Raw genomic sequence first — 25296 nt, 5'->3', positions numbered from 1 at the left:
TGGCTCTCTATTTTTCAAGACACCCGTCATATGAAGTATGGCCAGGGGCGAGAAGAAGCCCCAACAATTTGACATGCCATGTCTGACGTCTTTCAGGTGTTAGGCAATAGCGGTGAAACTGGTCCCTTGTTAGCAATGCCTCCCATCTTAGGCGAGACCAATACCGTCTTAGGAAACCAGCCGGTATGCCTGGAGAGTCTATGTAAGCGTTGTAGCTTACTTTGCACGTACCATGTTTGGCTCTCTACTTTTCAAGACACCCGTCATATGAAGTATGGCCAGGGGCGAGAAGAAGCCCCAACAATTTGACATGCCATGTCTGACGTCTTTCAGGTGTTAGGCAATAGCGGTGAAACTGGCCCCTTGTTAGCAATGCCTCCCATCTTAGGCGAGACCAATGCCGTCTTAGGAAACCAGCCGGTATGCCTGGAGAGTCTATGTAAGCCTTGTAGCTTACTTTGCACGTACCATGCTTCGCTCTCTATTTTTCAAGACACCCGTCATATGAAGTATGGCCAGGGGCGAGAAGAAGCCCCAACAATTTGACATGCCATGTCTGACGTCTTTCAGGTGTTAGGCAATAGCGGTGAAACTGGCCCCTTGTTAGCAATGCCTCCCATCTTAGGCGAGACCAATGCCGTCTTAGGAAACCAGCCGGTATGCCTGGAGAGTCTATGTAAGCCTTGTAGCTTACTTTGCACGTACCATGCTTCGTTCTCTATTTTTCAAGACACCCGTCATATGAAGTATGGCCAGGGGCGAGAAGAAGCCCCAACAATTTGACATGCCATGTCTGACGTCTTTCAGGTGTTAGGCAATAGCGGTGAAACTGGCCCCTTGTTAGCAATGCCTCCCATCTTAGGCGAGACCAATGCCGTCTTAGGAAACCAGCCGGTATGCCTGGAGAGTCTATGTAAGCCTTGTAGCTTACTTTGCACGTACCATGCTTCGTCTCATTTCAGTTGTGTTTGGCATGTACATCACTTAAGTGATGATTAACACAGGAATATGCTAATTGTTCAAATTAGAAGCTAATCTGTAAAATCAATGATGAAATTTCATTGATTCCCCACGTACCATGATAGTATTTTCAAGCAACAAGCATATACAGCTGAAAAAGAGAGAGATATTGATAGGTATAAATCATGCAAATTTTGTTGACAAAAAATTAGAATACATGTACCTTAGCAGCAAATGATGGTAGTTTTATACTTCCGTCTGTCGTATGGATAGGGGGCAAGAAGAAGTCCTGACAATTAAACTTTATCTCATGAACATGAAATGTCTGACGTCTTTCAGGTGTCAGGCAATAGCGGTGAAACTGGTCCCTTGTTAGCAATGCCTCCCATCTTAGGCGAGACCAATACCGTCTTAGGAAACCAGCCGGTATGCCTGGAGAGTCTATGTAAGCCTTGTAGCTTACTTTGCACGTACCATGCTTGGCTCTCTATTTTTCAAGACACCCGTCATATGAAGTATGGCCAGGGGCGAGAAGAAGCCCCAACAATTTGACATGCCATGTCTGACGTCTTTCAGGTGTTAGGCAATAGCGGTGAAACTGGTCCCTTGTTAGCAATGCCTCCCATCTTAGGCGAGACCAATACCGTCTTAGGAAACCAGCCGGTATGCCTGGAGAGTCTATGTAAGCCTTGTAGCTTACTTTGCACGTACCATGCTTGGCTCTCTACTTTTCAAGACACCCGTCATATGAAGTATGGCCAGGGGCGAGAAGAAGCCCCAACAATTTGACATGCCATGTCTGACGTCTTTCAGGTGTTAGGCAATAGCGGTGAAACTGGCCCCTTGTTAGCAATGCCTCCCATCTTAGGCGAGACCAATGCCGTCTTAGGAAACCAGCCGGTATGCCTGGAGAGTCTATGTAAGCCTTGTAGCTTACTTTGCACGTACCATGCTTCGCTCTCTATTTTTCAAGACACCCGTCATATGAAGTATGGCCAGGGGCGAGAAGAAGCCCCAACAATTTGACATGCCATGTCTGACGTCTTTCAGGTGTTAGGCAATAGCGGTGAAACTGGCCCCTTGTTAGCAATGCCTCCCATCTTAGGCGAGACCAATGCCGTCTTAGGAAACCAGCCGGTATGCCTGGAGAGTCTATGTAAGCCTTGTAGCTTACTTTGCACGTACCATGCTTCGTTCTCTATTTTTCAAGACACCCGTCATATGAAGTATGGCCAGGGGCGAGAAGAAGCCCCAACAATTTGACATGCCATGTCTGACGTCTTTCAGGTGTTAGGCAATAGCGGTGAAACTGGCCCCTTGTTAGCAATGCCTCCCATCTTAGGCGAGACCAATGCCGTCTTAGGAAACCAGCCGGTATGCCTGGAGAGTCTATGTAAGCCTTGTAGCTTACTTTGCACGTACCATGCTTCGTTCTCTATTTTTCAAGACACCCTTCATATGAAGTATGGCCAGGGGCGAGAAGAAGCCCCAACAATTTGACATGCCATGTCTGACGTCTTTCAGGTGTTAGGCAATAGCGGTGAAACTGGCCCCTTGTTAGCAATGCCTCCCATCTTAGGCGAGACCAATGCCGTCTTAGGAAACCAGCCGGTATGCCTGGAGAGTCTATGTAAGCCTTGTAGCTTACTTTGCACGTACCATGCTTCGTCTCATTTCAGTTGTGTTTGGCATGTACATCACTTAAGTGATGATTAACACAGGAATATGCTAATTGTTCAAATTAGAAGCTAATCTGTAAAATCAATGATGAAATTTCATTGATTCCCCACGTACCATGATAGTATTTTCAAGCAACAAGCATATACAGCTGAAAAAGAGAGGAATATTGATAGGTATAAATCATGCAAATTTTGTTGACAAAAAATTAGAATACATGTACCTTAGCAGCAAATGATGGTAGTTTTATACTTCCGTCTGTCGTATGGATAGGGGGCAAGAAGAAGTCCTGACAATTAAACTTTATCTCATGAACATGAAATGTCTGACGTCTTTCAGGTGTCAGGCAATAGCGGTGAAACTGGTCCCTTGTTAGCAATGCCTCCCATCTTAGGCGAGACCAATACCGTCTTAGGAAACCAGCCGGTATGCCTGGAGAGTCTATGTAAGCCTTGTAGCTTACTTTGCACGTACCATGCTTGGCTCTCTATTTTTCAAGACACCCGTCATATGAAGTATGGCCAGGGGCGAGAAGAAGCCCCAACAATTTGACATGCCATGTCTGACGTCTTTCAGGTGTTAGGCAATAGCGGTGAAACTGGCCCCTTGTTATCAATGCCTCCCATCTTAGGCGAGACCAATGCCGTCTTAGGAAACCAGCCGGTATGCCTGGAGAGTCTATGTAAGCCTTGTAGCTTACTTTGCACGTACCATGCTTCGCTCTCTATTTTTCAAGACACCTGTCATATGAAGTATGGCTGGGGGCGAGAAGAAGCCCCAACAATTTGACATGCCATGTCTGACGTCTTTCAGGTGTTAGGCAATAGCGGTGAAACTGGCCCCTTGTTAGCAATGCCTCCCATCTTAGGCGAGACCAATGCCGTCTTAGGAAACCAGCCGGTATGCCTGGAGAGTCTATGTAAGCCTTGTAGCTTACTTTGCACGTACCATGCTTCGCTCTCTATTTTTCAAGACACCCGTCATATGAAGTATGGCCAGGGGCGAGAAGAAGCCCCAACAATTTGACATGCCATGTCTGACGTCTTTCAGGTGTTAGGCAATAGCGGTGAAACTGGCCCCTTGTTAGCAATGCCTCCCATCTTAGGCGAGACCAATGCCGTCTTAGGAAACCAGCCGGTATGCCTGGAGAGTCTATGTAAGCCTTGTAGCTTACTTTGCACGTACCTTGCTTCGCTCTCTATTTTTCAAGACACCCGTCATATGAAGTATGGCTAGGGGCGAGAAGAAGCCCCAACAATTTGACTAGCCTTTTTTGACGTCTTTCAGGTGTTAGGCAATAGCGGTGAAACTGGCCCCTTGTTAGCAATGCCTGCCATCTTAGGCGAGACCAATGCCGTCTTAGGAAACCAGCCGGTATGCCTGGAGAGTCTATGTAAGCCTTGTAGCTTACTTTGCACGTACCATGCTTCGCTCTCTATTTTTCAAGACACCCATCATATGAAGTAGGGCTAGGGGCGAGAAGAAGCCCCAACAATTTGACTAGCCATGTCTGACGTCTTTCAGGTGTTAGGCAATAGCGGTGAAACTGGCCCCTTGTTAGCAATGCCTCCCATCTTATGCTAGGGTCACATTTCAAATCCGGGGCCCGGCCGGGTAGTCTTTGGGAGCGAAAAGTATGGTATTAAAGACAACAAAAACACAAAACGTACCCAAAATCATCTAAGAGCATAGCGTGTGCAAATTTATTGACATACACTTTGATTTTGCGTTTCCGCAAACAGCCCGACCGGGCCCCGATTAGGAAATGTGACCCTACCATTAGGTGAGACTAATGCCGTCTTAGGAAACCAGCCGGTATGCCTGAAGAGTCTATGTAAGCCTTGTAGCTTACTTTGCACGTACCATGCTTCGCTCTCTATTTTTCAAGACACCTGTCATATGAAGTATAAAATGGCTAGGGGCGAGAAGAAGCCCCGACAAATTAACTTCAAATTATTTTTCTGGTGTTTGGATATTAAACATCAGTTGACATATTTTTTCTCATTATGTGAATAAGGTCCTCATTGGCATGTACTACATCAGTCAATGATCCTCTTTACCCAAATAAGTGTCCAATGTATGCAAGTTATATCTTAGCAAAAACTATGTTAGCCTCCTTTCATTAAATATGCAAATAAGGCCCTGATGTGATTTATACATGTATAATGATGAGCATCTTTACTTTGTACTTCCAAATGCTGATGGAATATTTCCCAACATGAAATGTTGACATTTTACATTTATTATGTAAATGAGATTCTCATATGCATGGTGTACATGCTCCTCTCTTTTTGATGTCCCTCTTTTTTTTATTTTTTAGGTGGCAGTACCATTGTCCCTTATTCACAAGCCCAATTGCCTACCTCTTAAAAAATAATGACCGTAATGTCCAGAACACGGGATATGAAAACTGGAATTTCTACTGCAGTACCATGGGAAGCTGGTAGGGGCCCATAATCTAATCTCTTCTTTCCACAGCTACCCACATGCCCAATATCAAAAAGATACATTATACATTCATGACTTCTAGAGTTATCCTGCTAACAGATACACACAAAACTCTGAAAACATAACCTTCTTGATGGTCACTACTCAAGCCTCCAAGGGAATCATACTATGAGGGGTACTGGCGACTGTAGGTCATTGAGGTTATTGTTAAGGTGCAGGCTTCCATAGGAATATAAACATTTCTAATAATAAGATATATGCATGGTTGTCCCCCCCCCCCAAAAAAAAAAATTCTGTAACATTTAGTTTCAAACAGTATTGATCTGTTTCACAATTTAGTTACTGTCTTGTTTGCACTTTCCATGTAGGGGTTAATAAATCCACTGCATACTAGTATCATACCTGGTTGTGAATAGTTGTAGTCGATTGCGGTGTTTACTCTAGCAATACCTGTATGATGTTCACTACAAAAGGTTCCAATCCAGAACCATTCATACTCAGAGCATTAAGACCATCATGTACTATAAATTCATCTGTTGATTCACCAGGGGAATCCATCATCAATTTACCATCATGCAAGTACATCATATTGAAAGACTTTTCCCAAACCCTCTCCCTGAAGTATGTGTGTTTCCACTCGCTTGGATGCTGTTCTTGAAGGGCGTCAGATGTACTGGTAGAAAATAGCTGCTGTACGTTTCCCTCAGCACATTTGTCTTCTACATGGGGAAAGAGAGGTACATGTTAGAGGATGGATGAAGATTGATATATGTAACTAACTACACCTAAAAATATGTGGCCTACTCTAGGCAAATGTGTAATGTAGTATAATTGTATATTAATTTTAATGTAAAAAAAGTCAACAACATGCAAGTCGTGTTTGGCCGTAGACAGCTGTTTGAGTCGGGAATGGCTGTCCAAATTCCCTGCAAGTCGTGAACTGGGATGAAAGCTAGTCGTCGATTCTGCCCTTTCAAACCGAATCATGACCATATTCATACCTATTCCACATTACGATTCGACCCCGCTTCACTCCAAACTAATCAAGTCTGCATTAGGTTGTGTGTGTTTTTCCAGACTCTGGCATAGAATACCAAGTCCCGTGGTTCAGGAGAGCGACACCACTAGCAGGTAAAAGAATACGCCACACCAGACGATCCTGATGTGAGCGGATCTAATAAATCTGTCCAGATATGCAGCTTGTACTCGTCAGTACAAACCAGGTGTGTTATGCCATTACTTAAAGGCATTTTATACCAGATATGTAACAAACAAATAACAGCTGCATGTAAAGTATGCAATGTACCATTGTTCTCCATGTCAGCAGTTGTTTTCTTTGCCTCCTCACAGGCCTGAATCATTGACTGCTCCACCATCTTAGCATCAATGGCTCTGTACACCCTCTTCGCGTACACTGTACAGAGTAAAAATATACTAAATCGACATCATTCCCTGTACTGTAAATGCAGAAATATTTGTGGTTTTATGGTCATGACTTTCATCGATTAACTCTTTACCACAACCTTAAAAACATGCAAAAAGCCGTTCCATTGTGTGACTGTAGCACTATTATTGTTTAAACGTGACCGCAAAACCACCGCAACAATCCATTTTCTCCTTACCGCGAAATTTAACCTCGCTAACATATTTGCATTTACAGTATCTTATTATGCAACATAACTGCAATATCAACTCAGATGTCATACATCCTATTCATCAGCTTTCTGACTCATTGATAATGTTAGGAAGCATTTCCGGAAAGCACCTGACAATGATGTACTTATGGATGCTTCTAGAGCAAAATTATGATTAGAAAATTAAATAAATTATGTTTATGATTACAACATTATGAAAATCAATATTGACAGATTGTGCAAGAGTAGATTACAAAAAATTACATAGGAATGCATACATCATAGGATCATCCTGTCAATAGTGTAAAACTCTTATTATTGACAGGATGATCATGTCAATAGCCACTAATCCTTTTGTCGGGAAGCACCCTTCAACCGACTAAATCCCGACCAAATTCCCCGAGAGACGGCGATTTTCCGACCAATTCTCAAATAACATTACCGACGTATTCCCGACCAATTACAGACCGCACCATTCACTGTGTCAATTATTACATCAACGTTATACTCGTATATCCTTTCACTCAAAACGTAAATCAACAAGTTAACCATGAAATCCTTTTACATTTTTAGTGAATCGCAGCATTGTAGCTTACTTCTTCAGGTTTGTGAACAAATTAGAAACTTAACAGTATGCTGTATCTGTTCAAGATCTGTACTTGTGTTGTGGTGCGCTCAAAAAACTTGGACCTTGTTTTTCTCACAAATAATTTATTGTCACAGAAGATGCACAGAAACTTTACACAGCCATTCAGAATATTTATGTGCGAAGCATATTCTGAACTTTTCTGAGGGACTGGAAGTTTTCATTGAGAATTTTCTCTCAGAAATGACGAAAATGTTTTCAAAAGATCTTACCTCAGTAATAACGTCACGCGTGCTTGATTTTGTTGACTGCATCGAGTCCAAATCTTGCTGCATTCCTCCCCAAATCCTGAGTTTTGCCTATCAATTTTCGTCCATACAGTTTCACAGCCCTTTCGCTTCCCTTTCTGTGGAAAATTTCTCGCAATGACGCTACATTTGAAAACATTTTGACATGAACGAAAAAAGAAGAACGACCACAACGTTGTCCGGGTTCTTGTGATGAAATGTTGAATCTTGCATCTTGTCCAGCCGCTTGTCGCCCCGATTCTGCTCACTTTGTGCTTTGTCCTTTCTTCTCTTTCGGTGAAAATTGTCCTAACATCCTTCCTTCCCGATGTATATAGTTCGAACATTTGTTGTTGTAGGTTCAAGTTGATAAAACAAGTCTTCCCGGTAGGAAGAAGAAGAAGAAGATCTGTCGGTAATTTCCGTGACGTCATGCCAGTTCAGTCTCACACCGAAGTTTATCAGCGACACGAAGTAATCCCAGAAAATAAGGCGCGAATAATGCATTTTCTCCTCGGTTTTCAGCTCCGTATTTTGGAATATCACTAACTATAGCTAAAAATCTTTTTTTTTTATTTCCCGAATAAACGTTCATGTTATTATTTTTTTGTTGTTGTTGTGCCGAAGTGTTGCCTTCCGCTGGATAGCTAGTGTAGTCGTGTATTAGTACGCGGTAGCTCATTGTCGCCTGATTGCCCAGATAGTGTGCTTTATGTTCACTTAGAATGGTAGATGTCTAGTCTTGGCGCAGCGTTTGTTAACTGGTGTCGCCGGTTTGCAAAATGCGTGGAAATGCTTCATACACGATCTTAAGACTTGTCTAGTCTAAGCGAATTTCCGAAGAAGAATTATGATTTCAAAACATTGCCATGGGCCTTTGGGTACAAGTGCCGTTAATATGTGCATAAATTATTGCAGTTGATCATCGGAATAACACAATTTGTTTTAAGTCTATTTCTATGTCTAATGATGGTGACATTTACTTAAATATTTCTCATGATGCAAGTTTGAGTTTGTGTGTGTGCGTGCGTGTGTGTGTGTGTGTTTGTGTGTGTGTGTGTGTGTTTGTGTCTGTGCTAACTGTGTGTTGAAACAGTGTTCAGCACCAAGGACAGTTGGCTTGCTTGTACTTGTGAACGGTTTAATGGAATAGTAGCTAGTATTTTTGATCGACATCTGGATTATCAATCCATCTCTGTGGAAGGTAACAAACACGCACTGAACAGCTTTTGTCATGAATAAAAGAAATGTATGTTGCTTTAGCACCTGTTCATGGATCAAAAGTGCCACCAGCAATTATTTCAAGAACTTCAATTGTGAATGCGTGATGGCAGCTACATTCTTATGGTTCAACAGCGTCACCTAGCAATGTTTTCTAGAACTGCAATAGCTCAAAAGCAATTAGATTATTTGTTTTAAGCATAAGTGAAAGGTCATCTGTTAGATAGAAAGCATTTTTATGTTCATGGATCAAAAGCGTCACCTAGCACTGTTTACGAAAACTGCAAGAGTTCGTAGTCACGGGTTATCCTGTTATGTACGTTGATGAAAGTTAGACATCCAGGTAGTAAGATACGCCAAAAATACGTTTATCAAATAAACAAAATGCTCTCTAAACATCATCTTGTGAAATAGAGTCCCGAATACTATATTACGTAATGAATACGAACCTTCTTTTTCTGCTCGCGATCTTCTAACTTTCGCTCCTCTGATGCTGACCTTGACCTCTTCTTTCTCCCCATGTTGTCACGACTATCGATAAGAGGTTAAAAATATCTAAAATCGCTAAGAAATTTGCTGTTTTCTGACACAAAGAACTTCTCACAAATGTAGCTATAATCCTTCTGGATCCTTCTGGGTCCCGGGCAGACGGTCATGTAAGTGATAACCCTGCAGGTGGTGCCTGGAAAAGTGATTAATGGCCACCAGAGTCGGGGAAACAGGCCTTGCCAGTGACAGCAATGCAACCGTGATTAATCACCGCAAAGCCGAATAAGCCAGGTCGTACAGCAAGAAGCTTACGCTCATTGAAGAAATTTCCTTACAAATTATGTTAATGAGGCCTTGTCCTGCATGATTTCTGTCTGATATTGTTCACCTTTACTTAGCTTCCTAATGATACAAGAATGAAATTCCAATCATTTACTATTGTGGTATTTTCAATTAGTATTTTCTTATTAATTATGCAAAATAGGTAGCTATTAGCATCATTGGCATCTATCGATACCTCTCTCTTTTTCAGCTATATATGTCACATGTTTGAGAGTCCTATTTTGAAAGGCAGCAGATTTACAAAATTTCCTTGCTAATTATGCAAATTAGCTCCTGATTGGCATAATGAGTATTCGATTATGTAAAGCATTAATCAAGCTATCTAGTACATAACATAAATCCAGACGATTCGTTGACCATAAGTCAAGTTATTCATGTCCAAAGGTCAAAACAAATAAATTAAAAACACCCACTGCAGCTCCAAACAAGCTGCTAGAGGGCCTAAACGTACATAACTTACTTCATGTGACATGGACTATCTACCACACAAAAACCATGACCGTAGCACTTGCAGAAAATTTGACCTCAAACTTTGGAGCTCTGCTGCAGTACCTCAGGTGCCCGCTAGGAGACCCATCATTGAACTTGACCTTCTCCTTTAATAAACTTACCTATTCACTAAATATCGTGCACAGCCAACAACAGCTTCTCGAGTTATCCTGTCAACAGACAAATACGTATACATAAGCAGCCCGCTGCAGTACCGCAGGAACATGCCAGGTGACCCATTTTTGAACTTGACCTCTGTTTTCACAATCTTTACGTACCCTCCAAAAATCATGTAGGTCTATCAACAATACACCGAGTTATGTTGACACTAACATAAAAAGTCCACTGGAGCACTTTAGGAAAACGCCAGGTTAACCATTTTCGAACTTGACCTTCGTTTTTACAACCGCCACTTACCTACTTAAAATCAGCAAGATCCGTCAAAGTTTTTTCTCGACTTATGATCTCGACATACATACGGACCCACTCTACAGCTGGCGTAACCGATAACATAACCTTACCGCGATGGCATACCTTCCCGGCGAAGGTAATAACGGCAACGAAACTGCCGGGGATGCCCATCGAAACGAAAGTCATGATCAAAGACATGTTCCATGCTGTTGGTGCAGTACCACCATCCACCCAAGTGAGGTGAGACATATATAACCCTATCCAGACTGGGGGTGGGGGCGAAAGTGCCCGTGGCCAATTCTAACATTGTATAACTGCCAATTAAACGACGTATGCTAGGACTACCAAACTTAGTGACTTTTCCTAAAATTTAGTCGGCAATAATTTTATGATAATAGTATAAGTTTATCATGTATAACATCATTTGTAATTTAATGTAACTTTCATGATTTAATATCCATAAATTTGGTGATGATACACCACACCGTTTGCAAGTTATGAGGGGGGCGAATGAGCAAATTTATGTTAACATTTGTATTCATTTGAAGATTTCCGCAATTCCTTAACAAGAGTTCGGAGACCACATATCTCAATAAAATATTATGATTATGCAAATGACTTCTACATTTGCCTAAGATATGCTTGGTCATGTACATCTTTAATTAGCTTATACAATGTTTAAAGTCCAACCAATTACCACTAAGAAGAATTATAGCGCCTTTCCATTAATTATGGAAACTAGAATGTATTTGAATAATTTGTATCTGGTAATGTTCTACCTTCCAACTACATAAGGTACATGTAGTTGAGTCCTATGATGGAAAACATTGCAAATATAAATTTTCCTCATCAAGTTTGTATATTACGTCCCAATTTGCATAATTTTCACTTCAGTAAAACAATGTACATCTTTGTCTAACATACCTATCAGTGAATACTAAATATGATAATAATCCGCCGTTTCTTTGTTCAGTTACAATATCTCCATAATTTTTATTTCATTCATGGAGATAATTACGTCCAGGTACTTAGGAGAATGACCCTGTCTGTTTCAGCAGCAACTATTCTTCAGGAATATTCGATCACTTGACGTCGACTATTGGATCCCTCTTTAATTGGATCGGAAGTGAGCATGTGCCACGGGTGTTGCTGTCATCGTCTTTCAGCACCAGAACCATTTCCAAAATGTTGAAGCTTCACTTGCTGTATGAGTTTTAATTATCTTGCAAAATTAATGAGATTTTTTCAAATTAATCTTGATATCGTGTTATTAAATATTAGTGGACAGAAATGCTAGCAGTAGTAGAAAAAATAACTATGTTGCAGCCATGTGGAAACTGAATGTCAATAATACTCAAGAACTTAATTTTTTGTCATTTATTGGTTTGGCTGTTCAGCACACACTGCCAGGGCTGCCCATCTTGCCTGTGGCTATTTCAAGGGGCTAGCTCTGCTGACAAGACAAAATATGCAGTGCAATGGAGTTCCATGGACAGAATCAAATCATTAGCTAAAAAAGGACTAAGAAGTAGCGGAGCCAATTCAGGCCCTTTGGAAGGTAAGTGAGGAACGTTGGCAGGGTAATGAGGCATTGCAAGAACAGGGCTCGAAACAGTTTTTATTTCTACTTACCTGGATTCAAATTTATCTGCTTCAAACAAATCATACCTGCTCTAATCTGATGGAAAATAGGCTTTATGAAATATGAATTACGTGGTTGAAGGTCAGACATCCTTGTAACAAGATACTCAATACAAAAGTTCCTCGAGCAACTGGATGCAGTTTTGTAAACGGCCAAGCATTTCCAAACGGTAAAAATCTACTGATGATAAAAAGTAGAAACTGTTAAAAGAACACAATTCTTGTATCTTTATGTAGCATTTTTACAGCTGGTGACGATCAGTAGCCTATGTATAAATCACTTATAAAGTGTTTTATCTATTACATGAATCAGTGAAAGTAGACATCAGAAATAGCTGTACAAGAACAATTTTACCTGCACTAACCTCTATATACACCTATTACATAGAGCAGTGCAGGTTAGGTGCAAGTAGACATCAGAAATAAATGTACATGCACAACTCCAATTTTACCTGCATTAACCTGTATATGTATATATATGAAATATATGAAGTTGCAAAAAAAAATTCTACCTGCACTTACCTGCATATGCAGGGGGTATTTCGAGCACTTTAAGAACCTTATTTTACCGTGAACCTTAAACTCTTATGAGGCTTGAATTTCTGATATTATCATTTCATAATTTCTATATAACTAAGTTCTATCTGTTGTCATTGTTGTTATTCTTGTAAGAACAAGTCTACAGCTTTTTGGATGTCTATCATTATTATTATTAGCATATTTGAAATTTTAGAACTTCTGTTAATATCATTGTACATGATGAGCACATCATCTGTATATTTTATGACTTTATATCGTTTCCCTTTAGATGGTCCGTTCACGGTGTTTTATTGTTGTTGTTTTTTCGAAAAATTCAAAGATTAGTTGAATTCGAAGAGGTTACTCATTGAAGGAGTGCAAGAAAAAGTGCGTGCACGTACCTGCAGAATATTTTGCAACGCTGACACATATAGCTTAGCTTGTATGTATGATCACGAGACGGTTCACTACACAAGTGATAACAACAGTGTATTTCTGAAGGAATATATTGTAGTAATGATCACATAATCATCCCAGTGGTCTTAATAATGTTAGGCGATTTCTGTACATTTGCTATCACTTCAATGAAAAAGAATGGCATTTAAGTCTTTCGAATTCTCTGAATGTCTTTGTAGATGGAAGAAGTCTCATGAATGTGACAATGTGTACGTTTTTTTGTGATTAGAATAAGCTCGAATACATCAATCCTTTCTTAGTTGTAAAAAACTAAAACTTCCAAGTCAAAGGCTAAATCTCATACTCAAAAAGCAAACGTATCACTGTTTGTCTATATATAGAAAGAACAATTCTGCAAAAGACAATGAACTTCACACTTCTCCACAACAAACGAGTAATTTTCATAACATTCGTTAAACAAACAATACAAACAAACAAACGTAAACAAACAAACAAACGCGATATTTCTAAATCTACATTTACCAGTATATGTAAAAGATTTGTAAGACACGAAAACTCACAATTCTGACAAAATACACTTATTTATCATTAAAGTACGTTAACCCTATCTAGACCGGGGGGGGACTAAAAGTGCAAGCGCCGACTTTGACATAGTATAACTGCCAAACGACGTATGGTAGGACAACCAAACTTGGTGACTTTTCCTAAAATTTAGTTGGCAACAATATTATGATAAAAGTATAAGTTTATATTTTTTCGTGTTGCAATGGTAACGGGTTTCTGAAGAGGCACTTTATGCAAATTTCACTAATTTCGATTTAAACATAGTTGTTTCCAATGTTTTCTTGCTCAACCACACGAGTTTTCTACATGTATAACATCATATGTAATTAAATGTAACTTTCATGATTAAATATTCATAAATTATGCTAATTTGATGACATCATCGCTCAAAATCCAAGATGGCGGACAAGATCATTATTTTCGGAATTAACAGGCTTTTTCGCCTTTAAATTCGTCACAATCTGGAATTTTCTTAACCAGAAACATTCAGGACAATGTTTTTTGTCTATTTTGATTGTTATTTTTGGTCATTAATGGGAAAAAAGTATTTCAAAATTTCAAAATGGCCGATCCAAGATGGCGGATCCCAGGGGGTCGCTAACAACACATGACGTCATCGTTCGACGTTATTTCGACGTCAACTTCGTCACCACTGACGTCAAATGTGTTGGCATACCTTTAAATCAACCATACGCACTATTTTGTCTGATACGTTTAGATATTATGGGAATTCCCTATTTAGCCAATAAAATCACATCGATGACGTCATAATTACGTCATATTACGTCAAAACGTCACCAAAATTACAGGAATTATAAAACTTCACGTGAACATCACTCCCTGCAAATTTTGTGATGATAGAGCTTACCGTTCAGAAGTTATGATGGGGGGGGGGGGGGTCGAAAGAGCCCCCCCCGTCCAAGAAGTCTCAAAAAAGCCCGGTCTAGATAGGATTAAACTAGTAATGAGAATTTTTGTCACTTGATAATCACTCAAACGGTTAATTCCCGATTCAATCGACATGGGAAAGGACATTGGCAAATAAAACTATGTTATTTCTTGTATCATTCAGACGTCATTCGTTTTGCAAACACCGAATTCCATCACCCTTTATGTTGCTTAATGCCTAATAAAAAAAATATTCACGACATATTACGAAATATGTTTTTTGTTACCTTTTTCTAAATATTACGCTTAGTTTCATATATATTTAGACACCCATTACATCTTAATAGGTCACAAAATTAAACAAATGAAATAAAGCCCTGCTTTGCTAATCTATGTCACATTACCACCAAAGTGAAATTCCAATGAAAAAGCTGCAACACCTATATCACCTTTTCAACAGCACAAGAGCTACCATTCATAACATTACCATGGCGTGTCCAGAACGCAATATATAAAAACCGGAGATGTGTGCATGCTGCAGTTCAACAGAAAAACGCTAGGAGGCTAATAAGCGACCAAAACTTTGACTTAGTCTACAGTCAACTGTACTGGAATTTATACCCACCGATACTATACCGTGTCTTCTGAGCCTCAGAGATGTTCCCTCTTCTGTTTTCACACTGTTCGAACTTGTTTTCAAAGTTAGGATCAAAGTGTATGATTTGGGAGTGAAGTGCACATGACACTCTCTTTATTTTGTCAACAATTTTTTGGCTATATTGGAGGGTTGTCGGGCTAGAGCTTCTCACAACAAGAGTAGTTCTGGTGCACTTTGATAATCATACAATTCACTAAACGTGAAATTAAACTACATTAATGTTGTGTCCTTTTATGATTCTTCAGAGACTCTTGCCAAGCTGTCATAAAAGGACACTGATCACATTCGAATGGTTTTTCCCCAGTGTGTTTCCTCTTATGTTGTTCGAGACCACTGTAAGAACGTGCCTGGTAATCACATCTTTCATATGTACAGCGCAACCGGTTGTCACCAGCCCATTGGACGCTGCCTTCTTGGCTACTTGACCTCTGTGCACCATACATTTCCGGTACAGTGCTTGATCCTGGGCCAGCACCAGTTTTGTATACCTCTCCTGATTTGGACGTGTTTTGAAAATTCGGGAATGGATTTTGCTTGACAGTTATCGGATTTCCAACCCCTTGACTCCTTGTTGCGGTCACATGCCTTGTTGCGGTCGTTTCCTCACCTCTGTTGCTTCTCTTGTAAGAGGTACTTTGGCCCATGTCGGTTCCTTGTAACGTTTTCCTCTTCATAGCCGAATTGGAGCTTGTACTCGGTCCCAGGTGTGGACCAAACAGCACATCACGCGTGCGCACTACTCCAGTGGACGCTGTCTGCATCTGTCCTTTATCACGTGTTTCCTCTAATTCACCATCGCCACCTTTTGCTGTATATCTGAGTGTACCGTGTACTTAATGCTGGAGTTCCAGAGCAAAAATATACCCTCAATGCTGGAGTGCCCAGAAAAATTTTAAAGAAAGGGTACTCGTTAAATATTGCTCAGTTTTAGTTCCACGCTGTACAGCAACCGCGCGGGTGCAACGTACGGATACCAGTAATGTTCTTAACCCAGCAATTGTCAGGGCTAGCATACAGAACAAGAATGTGCAAAGACAATTGTCGGGCGTAGCAGGACTAGGGTTAAGACGATTTGAACAATAAATTTAAGTAATCCATACTATATCTAGTCCGTATCATTTTGAGTGTTGTTTTTCGAGCATTCTGACAGCTCATTCAGCTTCACTGTACGTTTGCATAATTTAGACTTGTCTCATTGAAATGTGTTCCAAAACCTATTACGTGTCAGAATAACAAAAAGTCATGTTAACGTTTAATTAAGTTGCTGGATTAACCTGTATCTATTTTGAATACGTACCCTGATATGCCCCCGCTGTTTCCTCCTATCTCCTTGAAGAGTTGGACGCTCATGTCATCTTGACTGGTGGACCCCACAGGAATGTCTCTCCTGCGCAGCTCAACACCAAGCTCCTCCACGTTTAGCCTCTTAGTAACTACCACGGCTGATGTCACCATTTGGGATAAACCACAGATCGCATTTGTAGCCTGTCTGCAATAGATGGAAAGGGAAGAAATGAAGCGTATATCAATGAAGCGTATATCTACAGTGGCATCGTGTGGAGCAATCGGTAGGGTGTTTCGCCCAGAACCGAGAGGTCCCGGGTTCGAAACTACTGCTATGCCCCGACGTTGTGCCCTTGGGAAAGGCATTTGACATGACTTTCCTCACTCCACCCAGGTGTGAATGGGTACCTGACTTATGTTGGGGAAGGTCGTATTGAGGTCACTTAATGGCGCCGAATGGCAGCCTCAAAGACCCTTGCGACAGTTCCACAAATTGCAAGTGTGGAGCAAATATGTATCTGTTGTGTATTACTAAGTATATGATTGTAAACCCTGCAGCAATTTAGCACTGGCTGCCATTGCACGAGTAATTTCTGACCAATAAACTATCATTATTATTATTATGTTGTATTTGCTTGCGGATCTTGTGGCAATACCATTTAGCTGGTAACAAGAAGGAAAACCTATGGGAAGGTAAGTAGTTTATGGGACTAGGCTACTTGGGAAGGAACTAACCTGTGCTACATAACCTCAAGCTGCCAATAATTAAAGGTACCAGTAGGATCCCAAGATTCTTTATCACTCTGGAAATCAGTCCAAAAGGAGCTCGGCGGTTCTCTTTCAGTATGGAAATCTGTCATCACAGCCTCCGACACCATGGTAACAGAGATATACTAATGGGTTCCTTTCTGATTACTCAAGGCCTTGTGCATATCTCTTTCTAATTGGCCACCTTACAGTGTGTGTGTGTGTGGGGGGGGCTGTATACTGTGTTCTTTTGCCTTGTAAGTTTGACTTGTATTGAAATGGTTTATTTCATTTTGCCATCTATCGTCTATATATCGAAGGTTTGGTTTATCGTTAGACAATTGGATGGTTTTGAAAAAAATAGTGCTATCATCTATCGATGTTAACAAAAAGACTCCTCTCCCTGTACACAGTGGAACAGGCGAACGGATCATACATTGCTATAATTGACCACTTCGGATTTATTATTCACCACTTGTGGCAATTCTATGACATTATGGCGTCATGAACGATATGAAACGGGGACTTCTGATTGGTCGACGTGACGTCATATGGCTGCATGATAATAGGCCATAACCATCATATCTGACGGTGTATAGTAATACAATTGATTGATTTTAATTCGAGTTCATTAGAATTACAACAGTACAATGCACGTGGGACAGAGGCAGCTATTGCTGGTGTCGTGGCCCACACATGATATACCCGTTTTTACACCTGGGTGGGGTGAGGAAAGAAGTGCCTTTCCCAAGGGCACAACATCGCTGGCGTCAAGGGAATTCGAACCCGGGACCGCTGTGTTCTGGGCCGAAACCCTGCCGTTACACCGCACGACCCCACTGCGTGAATGAATACGTAATTACCTACCAGTTGAACTCTGTCGATTATTTTCGGTTCTCTCTGCTTTACATCACACTCGAATAAGTACGATGCAAGAAGATAGCTTAGATAGTTGTAAACTTACCTTGCTTGACTTTCCACCCTTAATGATCCAGGTACGGCACCGGTAGAGCAGTCAGGAACATCACTGAGTCGCATCGCATCCGCCATTATCCTTGGGAAAAGGTGATGAAAATCCGTCACTTGCAGACAATTAAGTGCAAAACAAATGTAACATTACCTCAGTCGAAACCAGAAAGTTTCGTGTACTTATGTCATGTCCTGAAACAATATCTGTATATCTAGGCCAACATATCTATACATCTATGCAAAAAAGAATCCGTGAAATAGCGATTTAGTTGTATAAGACATTCATCTCCTCATCATGTAATTGTATAATTTACATATACGACTCCCTATTGTATCTCCTGTTGATATTATCTACCTCTGACAATATTATATAGATAGTGCCTTCATGTAGTTTGAAATGGAGCATTGTACAGCCTAGAGCCTAACCATTGTATAGCATAGAACCTCCCTGTAGCGTTTAGCAGTTTGATATAAGTAGCCAGTAGTATCTTATTGTTTGCCTTACAGTGTACCTGTTACAATCATTGTGCAATAAACTTTGACTTGACTTGACTTATCAATAGGTAATAGGATTTCTAAATATATCATGACATTGTTTTAGTCTTCCTATTGGGAGAAGAATCATCAAAAGGGTACTACTCCATTATACCTGGCCAAAGTGAAACCAGAGTCAAATACATGTAGTGATTCACTGACCAGATATGCTGTAATAGCTTTCTGATCATGAAGAAAAATATAACTTTGCAACGCAAGTATTTTTGAAAGAGCATATGCCTATTTGATACAGACTATGCTAAAAGAATGTTTGTATATCAATTAACCAGAAAAGGCTACACTGTCTCATTGGTAAATATTTTTAACTTCATATTTGTGGCATATGCAAAATGTAGAAGTTAGTACCTTGAGTAATATAGTATTCAAATGACATGATTATTTAAAAAAGTTGAGATGATATGTTTAGGCAAAAGCATGTAACCGTGGACATCTTGTTCTGATCTCAGAGAAGTCTTCTTTTCATTTAGCACGATGTACCTGGTCCTGATCTTGGATGGCGAGGAAAATGGATTGGGACTGCCGAGATCCAGCACACCGAAGACTGGACTGTGATCAATGACTTGATTAGATGCAGTTGTACACGTCCCTGTTCTGGCCCTGTCTCTGTCCTGTGCTGTATACACACTTCCAGCGTCATAATCTAAGGACAGTTGTTGAGCATGCAGAATGTTGATCAAATCGGAGGTGAATATGAAGTAGTCGATTGTTTCTGATCCATATGAAGTAGGGATTGCCAGTCCAGTGTCGTCGATGTTGTCGCATGCCTTGTCAAGACCGAAGTTGAAATCTCCACCCACGATGCATGCTTTCTGGTCGTCCTTGTTTTTTGTGACTGTCAATGTTTTGATAAAGGCAAGAAGGTCTTTAAATATCAACTGTTTTTCTGCATCAGTACGCTTATGTGGCCCGTGCCAGGATATAGCTATGAAGTCAAGAACATTTGGCTTTTTCTCCACTGCGATATTGCTACTTACTGTATGTTCAGTAGGTTGATCTTTGATTGACATTTCAGATATGCATAGCCGTCCGCGATGTTGAATTAGATTTCGGTACTTGTCTCCAATCAGCCTGTACGCATCTAACCGTTTCAGTTCAAACAAATCGCTATTCCAGATTATTCCAGCTTCATTAATTATCCCCGTGCAGCAAAACGTTACCCCTAGCTGCAGCTGTTTGACTGGATCGGCCCAAGGGCACTCTTGCACAAAAATGATTGATACGCGTGCCTGTTCTCGAAGTTGACCAAGCAGAAGTTTACGCAGAGTTGCATTGCCGGTACCGCTTGTGTCTCCCTTGAAGTTGACAGAAGCAATGCCGTATCTGTAGAGATGCCGTTCGTGGTCCGTGATGGAAGCTCGCATCAAAGCGTCGTTCAACTGAGCAAACTCTTTAGCTTTATCCTCGCTACTTTCACTACATTCCCTCTTTCTGCCTTTTGATGCAGCTTCCAGCATATCACTGGGGATGACCTCTAGATCTATCTGGTAGACTGGATTTGGCTGCAAAGCCATCTTTACGGTGGCAGACAGAGGTGTTGTGATTGGTAACCCTTCTTCTGGATCGGCCGACCGAACCCCAGGCAGCTTTGTGTTCTTAACTCCTTTTCTTTAAAAGAATGTTTGTCATTTTTCCCCACAGAATAGGTGCATATCTACAACCAAGTGTCCGTTGCCCAGTATTCATGTGAGAGAGGTTACACTTACCGATTGCAAAATCGGCATGTTATGCCTTCTGACACGTTATGTAATTGTCTCTAACGATGGCCTCTGCCTTCTCTGCATGTTTGGAACCTGGAACGACAAAACGAGGCCTGGATGTTAACTTTTAACCTGATTTCGTGATGAGTTAATTCATGCATGAAACTACGTGGCAGTGTGGTAACGTTAGGGGGTGAGATGAAACAACAACCATTGGTCAGCAGAAAAAATGTCGTCAAAGAAGCAGTTCTCTAACTAAGGTGATTAACCTCCTTGCTAATTATAATAACTGACTGGTTTCCCTGCAAGGGCTAATAATAAGTAAACAAGCACTTTAGTAAGTGTTGGGATACAATGTTGCAAAAGCATGTTTAGAGTTGCCGACGACTTCTTACGGCGTCATTCCCACTAGTGTAAATGAATGATGAATGTGAGGATCACCAACGTACAATATTTTGTTGAAGATAAGAATCATGATGCTGTTAAAATATACATTTGGACACAAAAAAAATTGTTTAAACCCGCCCAAGTTGCTAAGTGGGGAGGGCGGTAACAACGTCAATGAAACTCCGGGTCCAATTGAACAAAGCCTCAAGGAATTCCGTTTCTTTATATCAACAACTTTCGCCGTAATACATCACGCCATGTTGAAGTGCTTGAATAGATCGTATGTTTTCTCACGGTGGTCAAATTCATGCTCAGAAACTCCCATGTCCAGCCGAATTCGAACTCTATTCCACGATGTTCGAAATGACGTAATCGAATCCGAACGCGCGTTCGATTCGGGGTCACCTGCGGTCATTGGAAGTTCTTATTGTAAATCTGCGCGGCCGGGCCCCTTTCCCCGCTTCAGGAAAAAAAATTACGTTTGTCGCAAATATAACCTGTTTTCTGGAGAGTATGCCCATGCTGGCACTTTGTTGTGGACATCTGACATGTAACGAAGCAACTGTCGTCGTTTTTTTTTTTTTGACATTAAATATTGGAAGGATTGTTTACGGCGGTGTTGATTACCCCCTCCCCCTATACGTGCGGCATGACATGCGTTCAAACATCGTAAAGGTACGGCTCCAAGGAACATCCACCTTACCTCATTAACAATTCAAAATGACCGTAACGGTTTTCCCGAGGTTTGTGTTTTTGGGATTTTTGAAAAATGTCCTTGATTTTGAATTATGGGTGATTGAGTGCGAAAAATGTCAAAAAATTTGACAGATTTGTCGATATTCACAATACTTAGTATAAGAAATTAAAAAATCCCAAAAACACAAAGTTTTGTTTTGTTCCTGGTCGACGAAAAATATGAAGATAAGAGATATTCATTGATATTTAAAGCCAGGCCTTTGCGATGTGTGCCTGGAAAAACGGTCTCCATAAAACCTGAAAATGATTGTGTTTGGGAGCAATATATAGACAAATTAGCAATTCAGCGCAAAGTGACGACATTCAAAGTTTGCAAAATCGCTAATTTAGTTTTATTTTTACAAAATTTCCCGTCTCTACTATTTTGTTTATCTATAAATGTTTTGCCGTTAGCCAAAACGTTGCCCCGGGTAACCCGATACCTTGTCGAACGCGCGTAGCAACGGGAAAGAATACCCTAGTGACAGACCACCGTGTCTTCTCAGCAGCGACCGCCATGATATGCTTCACACAAAAAGTACACAAGAAACATAACACATCCGTAATTAAAGGCCTAAATACTCATTAGATCGAGAGGTCAGACTACGCTGCCAATGTGAGTTTTCCATGATCTAAACTTCAGGAAGGTGACTTTTGACAGCCGTTTTCGTATCTGTTTACCATAGGAAGTAAAGGGGCCTGTGAATGGTAGACCTTAGCCTGAAGCTAAGGGCCTTTTGTTGAGGCTCCTCGTTTTGTTTACTTTGTGATTAGGGAAATGTTTCAGCGGCGGTTCCTGGGGCATTCGAGTTCGTCTCGGGTTGCTACCTGTTGTCGCTAAGTCAACGGTGATGAAGTCTCGGTGGAATGTGCAAGTCGTTGGAGTACACATGTACAGGAGATTCCTGATCTCCAAGCAGATTAGGGGATCTTGATTGTTTGACATGTCTTGGTTTTGTAGAGGTTAGGCTTTGGCTAGTTTAGGACGTTTTCTAGGCAGTATTGTATTGACATTTCTATTTTGTCACCTGTCCTTGGCATATATTGACCTTAATAATAAAACATGACAAGATAAAAAGGCGAACAAAAAAGTTACAAAAAAAAACACGTCCAAAACAAGCCGTTGTCTTACCTCTTCTTGAACACGGAAACATGTAAACGAAGCACACATGTCAACGGAGGAAAACCTACCTATTTGCATAATCTATGATGACATGTGAACAAAAGAATAGGCTTTTACACATAACACTATATGTAATTTTGATAGGGAAGACCATCGTTTGAGATAGATTATTCTAATAAGGTGGATACAAACTTGCGACTAAACCTCGGCAATCTCGCCACAACCATCCGAACTCGTTTAAACCAATCCCCTTCCACAACGACTACTACAGGTTCTCCTATTTTCCACGAACTGCCAAAGATATTGGAACTCATTGCCATACTCAGGAACACAGGAAATAGAGGTGGAAAAGTTCAGAGGGGAGGTTGCAGACCACCTGAGGAAATACCAATACGTGCACTTCTACCCCTGGACGTTTTCCCCAACTAAAGGGGAGTTGTCCAGTACAACAAGAACAAGACCATATATACACAAAACAATACCTCCGATCACGGAGGTGATAAGGACTGCCAGACTACTGGCCACCAGTAGGAAGCCACGCCTGTTGTCCATGTTGGGTTCAGTCACCAACTAAAGAAAAACAGGACTGCGGTTAGTTTATCCCGGTCCCCCGAAAGTGCGAAATGGAACGAAATGGAACGAAATGGAACGAAATGGAACGAGATTCAGAAATGATCGCGGGGGTTTTATGTTCATTTTTTTTCGCCGTGACGTTTTACCACGCACATTAACAGTATTGCATGAAGAATCGACATTTGCTATGTTTCGTTTTTTTTATTGCATTTCACAAAATGAATAACACATAATGCAAACAAGAGAATATCAAAGTACAGGAAAATGAACATAAGCCACGAATCCAAAACAATAAGTAAAAGTGCAAACAGAAATGGACTACTTGTAAGCATAATTAATATCGGAAATAATAGAAATAACAGCCTCATTGGGAAATAAATATAACAAAATCAGTATCAACCAAAGATAACAAAATATTAAACAGAACTTATGTTGACAAATTAATATGAAAAGTCCATATATTTTGTGTTTGTCACTAGTCTTGTGACCACCTGATTGTAAGATGAAAAATACCAAGTGGGTTTTATTGATCAGTAAGGTATGTCCATGAATAAATAAATAAATAAGGTTGCTTTGGACTAAAGGCACCACCTCTTGCACGGGAGGCGTGTGAGTCACGCAGATTTACGCATGCGCAATATGCGCGAGCATTGAAAGCTACATGATTAAATTCCTGAACCAACAAGACACCAATCTTATAATCTGGATACGGCCATAGGACTGTAGGTTTTAACCACTGAACCCGGGGAGGACCCCTACTCTTTTCGAGAAGTGCGGTGGGTTCTTTAACGTGCTCGAGGTGTGGCTCTCCTCAAACACGGGACCTCCATTTAACGTCCTATCCGAGGGATGTCCCTTACCGAAGCTTGGTACTTATTTACACCTGAGTGAAGTGAGGAAAGTCGTGTTAAGTGCCTTTCCCCCGGCCAAGGTCACAACATAGGGGCATATCGGTAGTTTCGAACCCGGGACCTCTCGGTTGTGGGCGAAACACCCTATCGATTGCGCCACACGATGCCACTAAGGCCAATCTGGTCCCTTCCTTCATAAACGCTTTTTCCTCTTCGAAACACCTCAGTCGCTGTGATTTCAAACTTTCAGCGTGGGGCCTGATAGTCACTTGTAGGTTCTCCAAAGTTATACAATTCGGAGAAAGGCTCCTCGAAATTCCGCTGCCAGCAATTACTGGCTCTCCACTTTGCCCGTGTGCCGCCCTGACACTGGCGTTCCAAAAGGTTCATGGGGCAACACCCAATCAGTCTCTACAGAGATGGCTCACTGTTACCGCTCACGTATCCCAAGTTTCTACACAAACTCCGCTCCAGTCCCTCCTCTCTGGGATTTACCCCTTCCGCTTACGCTGGCCATTTCTTCCGTAGGGGTGGGGCGTCCTACCTGCTATAATGCGGTGTCCCGTTTGACCTTGGGAGATTGGAGGTCTGACTCTGTGTATTGAGCAATCCATTTACAAGGCCCACTCACTGTTATGAATACAATGGGAGAGAAACTACGAACCCTACTTTAAGAAAACGTATACGTAGCAATAGCTTTCTGTTATCACTACTATCGAACTAGATACGTAAATTTTAGGATTCGGGAGAAATTTTGTCTTGTGTGAGAATAAAACTCCCAGTGTTTATTGCCCAAAACTGACTTTTTACTTTCTTGTATAGACTAGACTATCTAGTCCAATTCAATAAAGAAAGAAAAAAGGTTGCCATGGAGTAAAAGCACGACCTCTTGTACGGGATGCGTGCGCATGCGCGAGCAATGAAAGCTAAACGGTTGAATTCCCAAACCAACGACAGACAGTAATTTGCAGAATGTTCTGGATTAATTAGAAGTCGTATTTTCATCACATATTTAGTTATTTCATATCTTAACGTGTTATCCCTTCAGGAAAAATGCGACCTATTGCCACGTCGATAAGAGTATGCAACTGTTGTATATATACACAAAGTTCTTCGGTTCCTAATTCATTTGTTTAAAACATGT

The 25296-nt window shown here is 40.9% G+C and overlaps 1 protein-coding gene and 1 long non-coding RNA gene across 2 annotated transcripts in view; one reads left to right on the top strand and one right to left on the bottom strand.

Moving 5' to 3' along the window:
• LOC136441410 (zinc finger protein 436-like) overlaps window positions 1-25296 on the top strand; it is a 410847-nt gene that overhangs the window by 63387 nt on the left and 322164 nt on the right. The window lies entirely within an intron of this gene.
• On the bottom strand, window positions 5614-6721 carry LOC136441438 (uncharacterized). The gene is made up of 2 exons (XR_010756891.1): window positions 6392-6721; window positions 5614-5804 (listed from the first exon to the last, which is right to left on the bottom strand). It is a non-coding gene; the product is annotated as an uncharacterized lncRNA (long non-coding RNA).

Source organism: Branchiostoma lanceolatum, chromosome 9 (genome assembly GCF_035083965.1).
Source record: "Branchiostoma lanceolatum isolate klBraLanc5 chromosome 9, klBraLanc5.hap2, whole genome shotgun sequence".
NCBI classification, from domain to species: Eukaryota; Metazoa; Chordata; class Leptocardii; order Amphioxiformes; family Branchiostomatidae; genus Branchiostoma; species Branchiostoma lanceolatum.
The sequence above is the reverse complement of the archived record's forward strand: the minus strand, read 5'-3'. Positions and strand labels throughout refer to the sequence as shown.